This window comes from Balaenoptera physalus, assembly GCF_965194825.1.
Source record: "Balaenoptera physalus genome assembly, chromosome: 19".
In the NCBI taxonomy this organism is placed as follows: Eukaryota; Metazoa; Chordata; class Mammalia; order Artiodactyla; family Balaenopteridae; genus Balaenoptera; species Balaenoptera physalus.
Window position 1 is genome coordinate 35,677,694 of NC_138900.1, and position 16,383 is coordinate 35,694,076.

General features: G+C 41.5%; 1 long non-coding RNA gene across 1 annotated transcript in view; it reads right to left on the reverse strand.

Moving 5' to 3' along the window:
• The window catches only part of LOC309648989, a 1,142,769-nt gene that overhangs the window by 1,109,124 nt on the left and 17,262 nt on the right, over nt 1–16,383 (reverse strand). The window lies entirely within an intron of this gene.

Consider the following 16,383-nt stretch of genomic DNA (forward strand, 5'->3'; position numbering starts at 1 on the left):
GTGGAGCTAGCTCTAAGGGTTCTAGTTTACCATGAGTGTGCAAATAATGTGTGATACACTTCTAAAGTCTCTGTCTGAGAAGCGGGTCTCTTATTTTTGCCTTCCTAGAATCTCTCTAGGAAGCACCTTTCACCTCCTACCTCTTCCCAGAGCCCACATGCTAATGCGGGCTGCTGCTGATATCGGCCAGGGTCCTTGGCCTTCCCCAATCAATGGAAATTGACTAGAGGCCAGACAAGAAATTCAGGCCAGGCTTTATTGGGGCTCCTGATGCAGCAGTGGGGAGCGAAAACAAGTAACAGTTTCCCTTGCTTGCTCCCCGAGGTGGGGACGAGCTGGCTCCTTATATGGGGTGAGGGTAGGGGTCAGGTTGGAGGGGTGCCTTAGGTGTTTTGCCCACCCCTCTGGTGGTGTTGAGTGCAGGGGGCATGCACAGTACCCTGTTTTTGTTCCTGACACCTTGTTTTTGCTCCCGCCTCTTCAGAAGTGGCAGTTGGGTTTTTTGGTCTTTCTGTCTCTTTTTGTCTATAATTTGCCCCAACTACACATGCATGCAGTCATGTTTAGTCCCATATAGTTTCTTTGTAACTTGTAGCTCGAGGTGACGTTTGTCCAGGTGCAAGCATTGCAGCACTGCAGCAAAGGGTCCCAGGTCCCAGCCTGCCTCACTGCCATCAGGTCACCCTGACTCCAGAGCTGGGTGAGGACCAGAGCGAGCTGGCTAACAGTTCAGGGGTGGCCTGTGCCCAGTGCTGGGTCAGTGAAAGCCTTGTGCAGACAGTGGCTCTGGTTCTGGGGGAGGAGGCCTGGAGCTGTCAGCAACCATTTGCCCCCTCCTGGAGGACGAGCCCAAGAATGAAGCCAGCTCCCAGAGGACAGGGCCAAGAGGTCTATCACCCAGGACCCTGTTCAGTATCTGGACCCCATGATGTTCCTTACCTTTCCTCCTCGTCTGTGAGTTCTGTGAGCTAGTAAATCCCATTTTTGACTTTTAAAAACTGTGTTTAATCGGGTCATGTCAGCTCTCATGCAGAGTATGAGAACGGTCCCACAGCTTGCAGTGGGGAGAAAGGATGGGCCAGCCAGCTTCCATGTCCTTTGGGTTTGAGTAAGTGAGAAGGGCCTTATTCTAAGAGAGGCTACATAGCCCCCCAGATTCCTGAGATGTTTCTGTGGGGCTCCCTGAGAAAGAAGTCAGTGTTCTTTTCCCTCTCACAGCAGGTAGCTTGGGGTCCATTTCCAGCTCCCTTCTCCTTACCTTTTTCTTGATTCTGTTTCTAGCTCAGACACTGATCATGAGTGAATCTGTTAGTCTTTCTGGGCTCTATTGTCTTGGCTATGGGAAACATGACACCAACTAATATCTACTTTCATTTTTTTCCAAAACCCTTTTGTACCTAAATTTCATAACCCTGTGAAAGAGGTCATCTTATTGCTATTTTACAGACAGAGAGAGATGCAGCAAGTCTCCTAAAGGCACATCACTGATAGGTGGTGAAGCTGATTCTGGAGCCCCACTCTTTGCTTCTCAGCCCTGACTGACATATTCCACTAACTGGTCGACCTGGCCCCTGCTTTCTGGTCATCCCTGCCTCCCCCTTCCTTTACATCCCTTCTGACAACCTCATGTGTTAGACATAGTCCTCTCTGTTTTACAGGTGTGGCCATGGAAGCAGAGAAAGTGAACTGCCCCGGTCCTTAACATCAGGATTTATACCCTGGTCTTTCTAGACAACAGAATTCATTGTGTACTTTGTCATTGCTGGGGAGGTAGACGGGTTGACATGACAAAGTCTGCTTACTTTATATTTTGCCTTAGCTGGCCATGCATTCAACATTCAACAAATAGTTTTGAAGTGTCTTCTGTGGGTCACATAGATAGAAACAAGACAGATGTGGGGAAGACAGACAGTAAGTAAATAATTATGATGCATCATGCTAATTTGTGATGGAAAATGATGAGACACTATAGGAGCAAAGAACACTGTCAAAGGTGTGTACAGGAAAGGGCACTGTCAAGGAGGTCAGGAGAGGCCAACCAGAGGAAGTGCTATTTAAGGTAAGACTTAAAGGATTGTGCTGCTTCCAATCTAATAAAAGGTTTCTACAGGCACCTCCATATGTATATTTTCTTTCCTGGATTAGTTTTAAAAGTCAACATAACATTTCACACATAGCCTTTCCAAACCCTTTGATGTGTGGTTGCAAAGGGCCCTGCTTAGGGGGACTGCTCTGGGCTGGACCATATTTCATCCAAACCAGGGATTCAAAATGGGCGACCATTACCAGTCATGTAATTAACGCTGCTGAAGACATACTGCTTATGAAAAGGAAAATGCTAGTGCTGATTATGAAATTTACGAGGTGCTTACATCTAGTGGATTGGAGTGAATTATCTAGTTCCACCGATGCTCTGACCCATTTAAAATGAGAACAGAAGAGGGCAATCTGTTTGCCTCTCAACACCCTCAGAGAAGGTAAAAGGGGTAATTTATATCTGTGTATCTGGCCGTTTATTCAGTCTAGAATTAGATAATGAGTTAGTATTTACATCTGTAAGCTTCTCCCAGTCAGGAGATGAGATGTACAAGGGGAAAGCAGAATGGTTTTCACACATGTCCTCTTTCTGGGTGCCTCTGCCCCAGAGGAAAATTCCTTTTGCTCTAGAGGGGGCTGTTTGATGTGGGATGTGTGTGCACAGGGGTGAGGGGGCCTGTGATTTCTCATTCTGTGCCTTACTCTTTCCCATCCTCAGCACATTCTCTTTTGGTGTGAAAAGATATTGGAGGTGAGGGACAGGGGCTCGTTCTGAGGTTCCCACTATGAAGTCACCCCAAACAGACTTCCTAGGGTCCTGGGGTTTATGAGGCTGGCGTGCTTTTGTCATTTACGGCTGTGTCTGCGATTCCCTCCAGGATCCATAGTCAATAAATTGTATGGAGCACATTCACTGACTCTGCAATTAAAACAGTCTGTTGCATAACCAAACCCTTCTGCATTCCAAATTTAAAAAGCAGCCTCTAAGTCTTGATGCCCACACTTCATTTACTAAAAAATAAAATAAAATTTTAGAAAACACCTAAAAACCAAGTTCCACCTAAAGAAATTGGGAAAATTTTTCCTCAAGTGCTGTTAGCTAAGGAAAAGTTTTCATTCTGTCTAAGCAAAGAGTTTCACTAAAGCAACGGTTCTCAACAGGGCCTGACTTTGGTAACCTGGGAAACATTTGGCAGTGTCTGGAGACATTGCTGACGGTTACTACTGGGGGAGTGCTAGTGGCATCTAGTGAGTATAGGTTAGGGATGTTGTTAAACATCCTACAATGCACAGAACAGTCACCGCCCTGAAAAAGAATGATCTGGTCCAAACTTTGAAAGTGCTGAGGTTAAGAAACCCTGCACTGAAGGCATTTGGATTTTCTATTGGAGCCAAAATTGGCCAAATGAACAACATTTCCAAAGAATTCATAACATTTTAATACAGTGCTAGGGACCACACCTGTCAGAAGGGAGATGCAACACAGCAAGGACTATGGGACATCAGGGCACAGAAACGTCATGGGGAGTTCGGGATGACTTGCTGAGAGATGGTCCCTGCATGTCCTGCTTAGAAAAGCACTGGTGAGCTCTGAAGACCATTTTTCGGGGGCAGAGGGAACAGAGACCAGAATGCAATGACCCGAATGTCATGAAGAATTGAACATGAAGATTAGTATTTTGTCAGGACTTAAAAAAAAGTATATTTATGTTTTGGTATATGGTTTGCTCATCTCATTGATATATCTTATGTATTATAATATAAATAAAACAGCAGCTAACATGTATTGAGCACTAACATGTACCGAGTCAGAAATTGAGGTGAGCCCTTCACACTGAGTCCTCGCCTAAATGTTATTTATTGTTCCATTTTACAGACGAGGAACCTGAGACAGGGAGATTGCAGTGAGAGGTCAAAATCACATGGATTCTAAATGCTAGTTCTAAACCAGGTTTGTCGGTAGGAAAGCTCAGGTTCTTAACGACTTGCCTTGTAGTGCCTTCCTAGAAATAAAACTTCTTCGTGTAGAACCAGAACGAGCAGGGTGAAGGCTCTATATTTTTGCCTATGCATAGGTACCTGCCACACAGACTGGGCTATTACATTCACAGGCATTAAGTGCCTCGATAAAGAGGAGAGTAAGAAGCTGTTGCAACCACAAGAAGCTTCTCCCAGACCGAAGAGAAACTTACCCAGATGCTGCAGAGAGCTAACTCTCCACCCATTCCTTAAGTCTCATAAAGCCTCTCCCATTAAATCACTGGAATTTAGGTGTCCGTCTAAGAATGAATTTTTTATAACATTCTTTTTTTTTAATTTCTTTAAAGTTTTTCTAATTTTTTAAAAAATTTATTTATTTGGTTGCACCGGGTCTTAGTTGGGGCAAGCGGGATCCTTAGTTGCGGCTCCAGGCTTCCTTAGTTGCAGCATGTGGGCTTCTTAGTTGAGGCAGGCAGGCTCCTTAGTCGTGGCATGCGAACTCTCAGTTGTGGCATGCATGTGGGATCTGGTTCCCTGACCAGGGATTGAACCCAGGCACCCTGCATTGGGAGTGTGGAGTCTTATCCACTGCGCCACCAGGGAAGTCCCTATAACATTCTTTGAACTAGTATCAGCTACACAGATATGAACACTGGGTCGTCCTCAGGGTGATACCAGGACAAATATAAACAAAAATAAAAAGTATAGCAAGAGGACCAGAAATATCTAAAAGTTGAACAAGATCAAAATTCAAAGTAATCTGAAGTTGGCCATAGCATTGGTTATAGACTGAACATGTACTAGTGTTTTTCCATTTAATCCACCCAACAGCCCTAGAGGGTAGGGGGGATGACTCTCATTTTACAGATGAAGGAATGGAGATAAAGGTAGGTTAAGAGAATGGTTCTCAGCCACAGGCAGGGACAGAAAGGAGCCAGGATGCAAGACCTCTGACCCGAAATTAATTGGACTTTCCCCTATAGCTCTCCTGCCCCTCAGTTGTATGGATATCATTTAATTCAATCCATCAAAAGTAACTGGGCCACTGTTTCCAGTTCTATGGGATCAGATTTAGACATAAAGAAAATTAGAACTGAAAGAAAATATGACCCATGATCAGGAAAATGGATCCTGGAGTTTGCTGGACATGGATTTAAACTCTGCCCCCACCACCTTCTAGCTATGAGGAAGAGTCACCACACTGCAAGTCATGTCAACCCTCTGGGTCTTTGTCTCCTCATCTTCAAATTAAACAAAAATAATAATATCACTCCACAAGATTGTTGCAAGTATGAAATTAGGTGATGGCGATGTATGCAAAATTGTTTGTACTATGCCTAATTAAGAGCAAGATTTCATTAAATGACAGTTATGGCATTTTTATCATTATAAATTATTATTATACATTTTTCACCATAAACATTTTGTCTAGAGGTTGAATACTCAAATAAACCACAGGAACTAGTTATGAAACATAAATGTGAGGACTGGGGGAAACAGAAAGTTTATGCCCTGTCTAAAAGAATTTAAGTAATAATAATAACAACAATAAAAATAAAGGTTTCTAGGCACACACAATATATTTGTGGGTTGTGTGGTCCACAAGCCAACAGTTTATAACTGATATTCAAATACAATCCCCTCTGTAATTATGAGAAAAGAAAGGTCCGATGGAAGGAAGAGAATTACGGTGGAATCATCCCTACCACTTCATCACATCCTTCTGCTGCCCTCTCATAAATTTATGAAATCTTAGATATTTATTTACATTTCTTCTTTAAAACCAAAGCAGGGGAAATCAATATAATTAACCCAGAGAAATAGGCAGAGTGGGTGGGAAGAGGAAGAATCGTAAAAAATTAACTATCAGAGTGTGGTGGAAAACGTTCTCCAGCTCCTGCAGCTGCAACTGGGTGAACGTGGTATGGTAGGGGCACTGCTTTCTTGCTACGATCTGTGGCCCCTCAGCAGCCGGGGGGCCAGCTCCTCCTGCTACTGCAGGGGCTCAAGATCACCACTGTCGCCCTCACGGTTCTTGTCCAAGGGGCTGGGCCTGGCCGCATCAAGGTAGTCTGCTGCTGCTGCCTCTCCGGGCTCAGGTTCGGACTGTGTATCCTCCTCCTCCTCTCCTCCAGTTACAGCCTCCGAGGTCAAGCCGTGTGGCTGACAGGGTCTTGGTGCTCTGGCCTGCTGTCAGGCCTGAGCCTCTGAGGTGGGAGAGCCGATTTCAAGACACTGGACCACCAGAGACCTCCGGGCCCCACATAATATCAATCGGCGAGAGCTCTCCCAGAGGTCTCTGTCTCAACGCTAAGACCCAGCTCCACCCAATGGCCAGCAAGCTCCAGTGCTGGACACCCCACACCAAACAACTAGTGAGAGCTATCCCAGAGATCTCCATCTCAACACTAAGACCCAGCTCCACTCAACGACAAGCAAACTCCAGTGCTAGATGCCCCATGCCAAACAACTTGCAAGACAGGAACACACAACCCCACCCATTAGCAGAGAGGCTGCCTAAAATCACACTAAGTTCACAGACACCCCAAAACACACCACCAGACACGGCCCTGCCCACCAGAAACACAAGATATCAGCCACATCCACCAGTCCCCTCCACCAGGCAGCCTACACAAGCCACTGAACCAACCTCACCCACTGGTGCAGACACCAAAAACAATGGGAAATATGAAACTGCAGCCTGCAAAAAGGAGACCCCAAACACAGTAAGTTAAGCAAAATGAGAAGACAGAGAAATATGCAGCAGATGAAGGAGCAAGGTAAAAACCCACCAGACCAAACAAATGAAGAGGAAATAGGCAGTCTACCTGAAAAACAATTCAGAGTAATAACTGTAAAGATGATCCAAAATCTTGGAAATAGAATGGAGAAAACTCAAGAAACGTTTAACAACGAGGTAGAAGAACTAAAGAGCAAACAAACAATGGTTGCTAAACCATTAGCCAGACTCAGCAAGATAAAAAGGGAGAAGACTCAAACCCACAGCATTAGAAATGAAAAAGAAGTAACAACTGACATTGCAGAAATACAAAGGATCATGAGAGATTACTACAAGCAACTCTATTCCAATAAGAAATGGACAAATTCTTCGAAAAGCAGGAAGAAATGGACAAATTATTAGAAAAGCACAACCTTCCAAGACTGAACCAGGAAGAAACAGAAAATATACACAGACCAATCACAAGCACTGAAATTGAAACTGTGATTAAAAATCTTCCAACAAACCAAAGCCCAGGACCAGATGGCTTCACAGGCAAATTCTATCAAACATTTAGAGAAGAGCTAACACCTATCCTTCTCAAACTCTTCCAAAATATAGCAGAGGAAGGAACACTCCCAAACTCATTCTACAAGGCCACCATCACCCTGATTCCAAAACCAGACAGAGATGTCACAAAAAAAGAAAACTACAGGCCAAGATCACTGATGAACATAGATGCAAAAATCCTCAACAAAATACTAGCAAACAGAATCCAACAGCATATTAAAAGGATCATACACCATGCTCAAGTGGGGTTTATCCCAGGAATGCAAGGATTCTTCAATATATACATATCAATCAATGAGATACACCATATTAACAAATTGAAGGATAAAAACCCTATGATAATCTCAATAGATGCAGAAAAAGCTTTCAACAAAATTCAACACTGATTTATGATAAAACCCTCCAGAAAGTAGGCAGAGAGGGAACTTACCTCAATATAATAAAGGCCATATATGACAAACCCACAGCCAACATCATTCTCAATGGTGAAAAACTGAAAGCATTTCCTCTAAGATCTGGAACAAGACAAGGTTGCCCACTCTCACCACTATTATTCAACATAGTTTTGGAAGTTTTAGCCACAGCAATCAGAGAAGAAAAAGAAACAAAAGGAAGCCAAATCAGAAAAGAATAAGTAAAACTGTCACTGTTTGCAGATGACATGATACCATACATAGAGAATCCTAAAGAGGCTACCAGAGAACTACGAGAGCTAATCAATGAATTTGGTAAAGTAACAGGATACAAAATTGATGCACAAAAATCTCTTGCATTCCTATACACTAATGGCAAAAAATCTGAAAGAGAAATTAAGGAAACACTCCCATTTACCATTACAACAAAAAGAATAAAATACCTAGGAATAAGCCTACCTAAGGAGACAAAAGACCTATATGCAGAAAGCTATAAGACACTGATGAAAGAAATTAAAGATGATACAAACAGATGGAGAGATATACCATGTTCTTGGATTGGAAGAATCAACATTGTGAAAATCACTATACTATCCAAAGCAATCTACAGTTTCAATGCAATTCCTATCAAACTACCTATGCCACTTTTCACAGAACTAGAACAAAAAATTTCACAACTTGTATGGAAACACAAAAGACCCTAAATACCCAAAGCAGTCTTGAGAAAGAAAAATGGAGCTGGAGGAATCAGGCTCCCTGACTTCAGACTACACTACAAAGATACAGTAATCAAGACAGTATGGTACTGGCACAAAAACAGAAATATAGGTCAATGGAACAGAATAGAAAGCCCAGAGATAAACCCACACACATATGGTCACCTTATCTTTGATAAAGGAGGCAAGAATATACAATGGAGAACAGACAGCCTCTTCAATAAGTGGTGCTGGAAAAACTGGACAGCTACATGTAAAAGAATGAAATTAGAGCACTCCCTCACACCATACACAAAAATAAACTCAAAATGGATTAAAGACCTAAATGTAAGGCCAGACACTATAAAACTCTTAGAGGACAACATAGGCAGAACACTCTATGACATGAATCACAGCAAGATCCTTTTGGACCCACCTCCTAGAGAAAGGGAAATAAAAAGAAAAATAAGCAAATGGGACCCAATGAAACTTAAAAGCTCTTGCACAACAAAGGAAATCATAAAAAAAGACGAAAAGACCACTCTCAGAATGGGAGACAATATTTGCAAATGAAGCAACTGACAAAGGATTAATCTCCAAAATATACAAGCAGCTCATGCAGCTCAATAACAAGAAAACAAACAACCAAGTCCAAAAATGGGCAGAAGACCTATATAGACATTTCTCCAAAGAAGATATACAGATTGCCAGCAAACACATGAAAGGATACTCAACATCATTAATCATTAGAGAAATGTAAATCAAAACTACAATGAGGTGTCACCCCAATCAAGTCAGAATGGCCATCATCAAAAAATCTACAAACAATAAATGCTGGAGAGGGTGTGGAGAAAAGGGAACCCTCTTGCACTGTTGGTGGGAATGTAAACTGATACAGCCACTATGGAGAAGAGTATAGAGGTTCCTTAAAAAACTAAAAATAGAACTACCATATGACCCAGCAATCCCACTACTGGGCATATACCCTGAGAAAACCATAATTCAAAAAGAGTCATGTACCACAATGTTCATTGCGGCACCATTTACAATAGCCAGGACATGGAAGCAACCTAAGTGTCCATCAACAGACGAATGGATAAAGAAGATGTGGCACATATATACAATGGAATTTTACTCAGCCATAAAAAGAAACAAAATTGAGTTATTTGTAGTGAGGTGGATGGACCTAGAGAGTCTGTCATACAGAGTGAAGTAAGTCAGAAAGAGAAAAACAAATACCATATGCTAACACATATACATGGAATCTAAAAAAAAAAAAAAAGGTTCTGATGAACCTAGGGGCAGTACAGGAATAAAGACCCAGACACAGGGAATGGACTTGAGGACACAGGGAAGGGGAACAGTAAGCTGGGATGAAGTGAGAGAGTAGCATTGACATATATACACTACCAAATATAAAATAGATAGTTAGTGGGAAGCAGCTGAATAGCACAGGGAGACCAGTTCGGTGCTTTGTGACCACCTAGAGGGGTGGGATAGGGAGGGTGGGGGGCAGACACAAGAGGGAGGAGATATGGGGATATATGTACATATATAGCTGATTCACTTTGTTATACAGCAGAAACAAACACAACATTGTAAAGTAATTATACTCCAATAAAGATGTTTAAAAAATAAATTAAAAAAATTGTTTCATGAAACATTTATTTTTCCTTCTGGGAATATATTTCTGTTCCCATTGAGTATAAATATCACAAAAGTTTAGATGACAGACCCCCACTAACAACCTTGCTGACATTAAAAGTGAAGTGGGAATGAAATATATAATTTCAAAATCATAAAAACACATGATTTCATTAGTGCCATATTCAGAGGTTCTCACCTATATCTCAGAAGACTGAGGTATTGATCTGACTATGAAGCTGTGACAATAAAACAATGCTGTATTGACTGCCCCTGTAGGGTCGCCTAATATCATTTATTGAAGTAAGTTGAATAGCAGAGGGAAAGCCTGCCCCAGTAATAAGTGGTAATTGCCGGGAAGTGAGGCATTGCGGTCCTCATTGACCCCTGCATCCTGATATTTTGATGGATTCTATGTAACTCCATTAGGATTGGTATTGTAATATTACACCAGCTCAGCTGTAGAACAACAGACCTCCGTTTGGATCATTGATTTCTGATTATACAGCTCCTCAGCATACCCCACAAGCAATTCCCATTGCCGGGGCTGGGATATTGGAGCTGTTGGGGGTAACAGGTGGAAGACTCTATAACCCCTAGTTACCTCTATGGTATAAGAAAGAGCTGTCTCCTCCAGGAGCCTGAACTAGGAGACAATCACAGCACCCACCTTCTTAGTGGGTGAGAATTAACTAGGCTTTAAGTCTGTGTCCACAATGAGTGTTGCACAATTAGGGCACATTTTTGGAAACGTAAACTTCTTAAGGTATGAACTGAAATTGGCTGAATATGTAGTCTATGTCTAGAATATGCTGGTTAGATCTTTGACATCTCCATGATAGTTTCACCCATGTTCTTTGAAAATTCATGTCTGGAAGAGATGTTTCCGTTTGTCTGTCTGTTCATGCATTCATTCACTCATTCAAACAGTGCTACTCATAACAGTTCATGAATCAGTGTCCCTCTTGGTTTGCTGTTCTTAGGAGATTGAGTAGGTATTCAGATGGATTCTAGAAACCCATCCCCATGATTATGATCGCTGGACAGCTCCTCCTATTGGATGTGATTTTGACCATGTGGCTGCACAAACATTAGATGGTGTTGAGGAAAAAAAATGGAGGTAAGGAATTTAATTAACGTGATAAAAGCCTCTTAGGGACAAGTTTCAGAATAAAAGTAATGAGTGTTCTCACTGTGAATGATTTTTGGTAACTATTCTTCAGTAGGAGAAAGTCTGTGAGTACCCTACATCCTGTTTTTAACTCATGTATACCTTGAGATTGGGCTCCCTTCTAAGCTATGATAGAATCATGATATACCATAGTGTGTCATAACGGATCATTTCAGAGTCTGTGCTGTCGTCAGCAGTTCCCATGATGCATTTCTATTTGTTTCCTCAGAAGTGTGGGTGAGGTTGGGCACATAGTAGGTCTAAGAACCAAAAGGTTTTCTTAGTCAAAAAGCCTGGAACTTAGGGGTTTTAAGATCTGGCTTCAAACCCTGGCAAACTCCACAGTCTTCAAAGAACAACATATTATGGGGCAGAGAAGGCTAGATATTTCCCTGAATAAGGTCTGACTGGGTGTCTGTGGGCAAGACTGAGAATGGCAGAACAGGAAGATGGCAGCCCTCTCCATCTTGCTCCAAGCCCCACTGAGGCTTTTCTCTTGTCACAATATTTTCATGCCTCTCTGACTTTGTCCATGTGGTTACCCCTTCCTAGAGCGCCTTCCTTTCTCTAGAAGAATACTCATCTGTCAATGCCCAGAAGTTCCTCATTCCTTACCCGAGGGCAAAATATTTGTGGTTTTCAGCCTTATCCATAAACTGTTGAAAGATGAAGGCATCTAATTCAGATGACTTGGTCTTCAATGACATCTAACGAAGGTTCATTTGATTTTGTTTCCAGTGCAGGTTTTCTACAGGAGGGATGTGCTAAGAAGCACCCTCACGGGTGTCCTGGTTGCTCAAGAGTAACTTTTATCACTTTGAAGTAATAAACATCAGTCTGGCATTCATTAGTCTGTGCAAATTTGATTAACATGAGCACCTCCCCTGAAAGAGTAACCTATTTTTAGTGTTCCTGCTCTTCCTCGGGTGACATTCAGCCTCAAAAGAGATCCTTCCATCTCAACTACAGGTGCAATGACCTTGTCCTTTTCAGAGCAGTTTGTTTAAGAGGTTCTATGATTTGTGAGATTCCACCAAGCCCATGTGTGAACAGTAAGCAGAAAGGCCTCCATGTCAATACCAAGTCACTATGATTCCAAAAAACAGTTGGTGAGGGTGAGGGTGAGACGAAAGAATTCACCCTGCAGTGATTCTTAGGAATATTTATGGAGGGAACCCAGGATAAGATTGGACTTTGGGATAAACAGTGCAGGTGGGGACTTGGAGTCATGGTAACTTGTCCCCATTCAGCGGGGGGGTGGGGGTGGGATGGGGTGGCAGGGTGGGCAGGCAGGACATATCGTCTACATCTCACCATTGTAGGAGGGAGAAGGGAGAAGCTGGTCACTCAAGACACTTGAGCCAGGACACCCTGCCCACTGTCCAGTGGTTGAAAGAGCAAAGGAATATGGATTCTCAATGCTCTTTTTGGAATTTCCAGAGTTTTGATTGACAAAGTCTTTCTTTAGTCATGTTAATAGAGGATTACCCAAAGTTTTGTTTTGTTCTCTTTTGGTTGTTGTTGTTAAATTAGATCCTCAGTGAGTGTTATCGTACATCCTGAAAAGTCCTCTTTGGCTGAAACCATTTTATAATTTTTAAAAATTATTTTAATGTACTATCTCTAATCTACTTGACTGCAGAAACCCTTTTTTTTTTTTTTTTTCTCCTGGCTAACAACTACACTAGTCACAGAATTAGTGATCTATAGAACATACTTCAAGAAACATTTCCTTGGGCCTTATGTAGTCAAATGTTGCCTGGGAAGCATCCTGTCTCTTTAAGGTGATTTTCCTTCTTTCTCATCACATTCAAATGTTTATTATTTTTTTTAACATGGCCTCCTAGAGAGTAATCTCATTTGCTTATTTCCAGGAGTTTCACGGGGTACCTTACCACTGCCCCTTGTACCACCTGGACTACTGGGTTTTCTAACATTATCCTAAATTGTTGCCGAAAATAAATGTTACCAAATGTCAGGCCTTTTAATGTAATGAAGGAAACCTTGTTCCTATACGCCTCTTCCTAAATGCATTTTGCTAAAGGGCATTTAAAAAAACACATAAAATTTTATGATGACTTTAACAAACAAGTCAGTGATCATGATTTCAGTATACGCAGCAGGCAGTTAAGGAGAAAGGTCAGCTAAGCCATGGCATATAGTTTCTGCTTGGCGATGACTGACTCTCCCTTTGCAGCAAACGTAAGTCAGCTGACTCTCTAATGTTATAGTTAAAACATAGATTCTAAATAGTCAGGCAAGTGACTCCAAAATTAAAATAGTCCTGGCCCCTGGATGCAGCTAGTAATTAACTTTTAATTTTATACAGAAGCATGTAATGCTTTTGACCCTTGACTTTATTTAGTTCTCTCCTGGCATTTCGAAAGCATGATCTGCTGAATAAGGTTGTTAAAATCAGTATTACAGAGAGAAGCAATTGCGGCAAATGTGCATGTGGAAATTATAGCCAGAGGGGTGCTTCGTAGAGAAGCTGCCTCCATGAACTTAAATATGTGCTAATTGCTATTGCTATATTATTCAAAATTATAAATTAGACTATTAGCAAATGGAATTATGTAAGACCTACAGGAGCAAAACAATTATTGTCTTGGAGCCATGGAATACTACAGCTGAAAGGAAATTTATGAAAAATCTATCAATACGAGCCTCTTACTTCGCAATTGGGGAAAATGAGGCTGAGTGAGGGAGCCTGAATCATCCAAGGTTATCTTATTAGTAAGAAGGATCTCTGTTTTAGCACACTGGAGAGTGGGACCTGAAAGCGGGCATTTTCATTGCTGTTGTCGTTATCTTCCAGTTTTTTAAAAACCATTTTGAAGTTTAAATTTAATCTTCTCTTTACTACTGAATGCTGGAGAGAGAAATGAGGATTAAAGGGTCAATATTAAGAGTCTGTGAATAGGCCAGACTCAGACATGAGGACTCAGTGGCTAAGAATTTTTTACTTGTTGAATCAATTTTTATTTTATATGTGTATCAGTCTGCTCAGGCTGCTATCACTAAATACCACAGACAGGATAGCTTAAACAACAGAAATCTATTTTCTCATCGTTCTGGAGGGTGGAAGTCCAAGATCAAGGTGCTATCAGCATTGGTTTCTTGTGAGACCTCACTCCCTGGCTTGTAGAAAGTTGCCTTCTTATTGTGTTCTCACATGGCCTTTCGCCTGATGTCTCTTCCTCTTCTTACCAGGATACCAATTCCATTAGATCAGGGCCCCACCCTTATGACCTCATTTAACTTTACCTCTCTAAAGGCTCTATCTCCAAATACAGTCACACTGTGGTTAGCACTTTAATATATGAATTCAAGGGGACACAGTTCAGTCCATAATCATACGTTCAACATATTTTGAGGAGGGGCTCAGGAATGAGTGAAGAAGTTGGAAAATCAGGACCTTTGTGATTCTGATCAATCTCTCCTACTGTCCCAAGCTCTGGCCCTAGCTCGTTATCCCCACTGTATTGTGAGACCTAAAGTTTAATTTCTGCCTTGATATCTTTGAGTCTCACAGGGCCCCAACGGTTTATCTGTGAGTTCCCTGCTCTTACCAGACATGCTTCCCACCCAATGAGAAAAGACCCTAACCAGCTAGTTCTCTCATCAGTCTAGCTACGTTCCACCTGGTCCCCAACCTAATGGGCTTCACTTCCTGGCTAGCCCGTGAAATTATTCAAACAAGCCAAGCACATCTTCCTGCAGGAACCAAGGGACACCCCAACCTCTTATTACTACAAATCTTGTCTCCCACAGCCCCCAGCTGCTTCATTCTACTCCCAAGTGCAACCCTCATGAGGCCTTATATAGCATGTGATGGCCCCCTTCCCCAGGCTGTGAGTATACACAACTAACAAAATATTGTCAATCTTATCTGTCCAGTACTGGCTGTTGTTAGGGCAAAGGATCTCTCCTTCACTGATGGTGCAAATACGAGGTAATCAGAACACGCACCCAGGAACACAAAAGCCCTTCACTTAACAGGATCCTGTCTCTTTGGCACGTACTAGTTGCTCTGGCCTGCCCCACAGAGGTCCATATCCCACCCCATTCCTTGCAAGGGGCTTTCCAACATTTTTCTTTTGACCATATGCAATTTTCTACATGAGAGTCTAAGTAAACACAATTTTTTCCTCCTCCTGACATTTTCAGTGATGTTTTATCTGCTCTTATTGATTGGCACTCTGGGAAGCTTCCCTTAATTGGCTGTGTGTTTGTGTGTGTGTGTGTGTGTGTGTGTGTGTGTGTAAGAGAAAAGAAGTTGAATATAAAGAAAAGCCCATATCAGCAGCCAGGCTGTTGTAATCTACTAATCAGTACATTGAGGGTAAGGGATGCAGTCTTGTCTCCCAAAGAATAAAACTGTAAACCATGGATATAAAGTTGGCATCATATAACATCTGCTTTTGAATAGAACCAAATTTTATACTTCTATCTCCAAAAACAACTATACTGTTTTATTTTTTTTTAAACTACATTATCTATTTCAAATTGCCTTCTCCTCTACAGGTAATCTCAATTTTAAAAAGCAGGTTATATGTCAAAGTTTCATGCGTAAGTTAATTTAGGGATGGCCTTAGAAAGCATTTGCCCTACAAATCAGTCTTAGAAACGGTATGTAAGTTTACACATCAGACCTGAAAGACCAAATTTGGTCAAAGACCTCTTTGACTAAACTATTTCACAGCTGGAAAAGATTATCTGCCATGAACCATAGTAGAAAATAATACTTTTAGAATTTTTCAAATCAAACTTAACATTAAAGCAGTGTATCACCCAAAACATGGCTCTCCCATTTGGGCTCAATTTTCCCATCTGAAAAAATGTGGATTAAGCAATGTCATAGGTCCTTTTCAGCTTGACTAAATCTAAGATTATTGAATACAAAAAGTATTTTGTAAGATCTTAACTTCAAACTCAAGAAAACATAATGTGCATGTTTATTTCCTATATTTCTCAATAGTTCATAAAATGACAACTAGGTTAATATTACAATAAAGACACTAGAAAGAAGGCCATCAATAGCTGAGAGATTATAACACAGAAAACAAGAGAGAAAGAGAAAAAAAGAGATGGGATTTCAATCAACTAAATTTAGCATCATACAAACAGGGATTTGAGAGAGGACAGAAATGC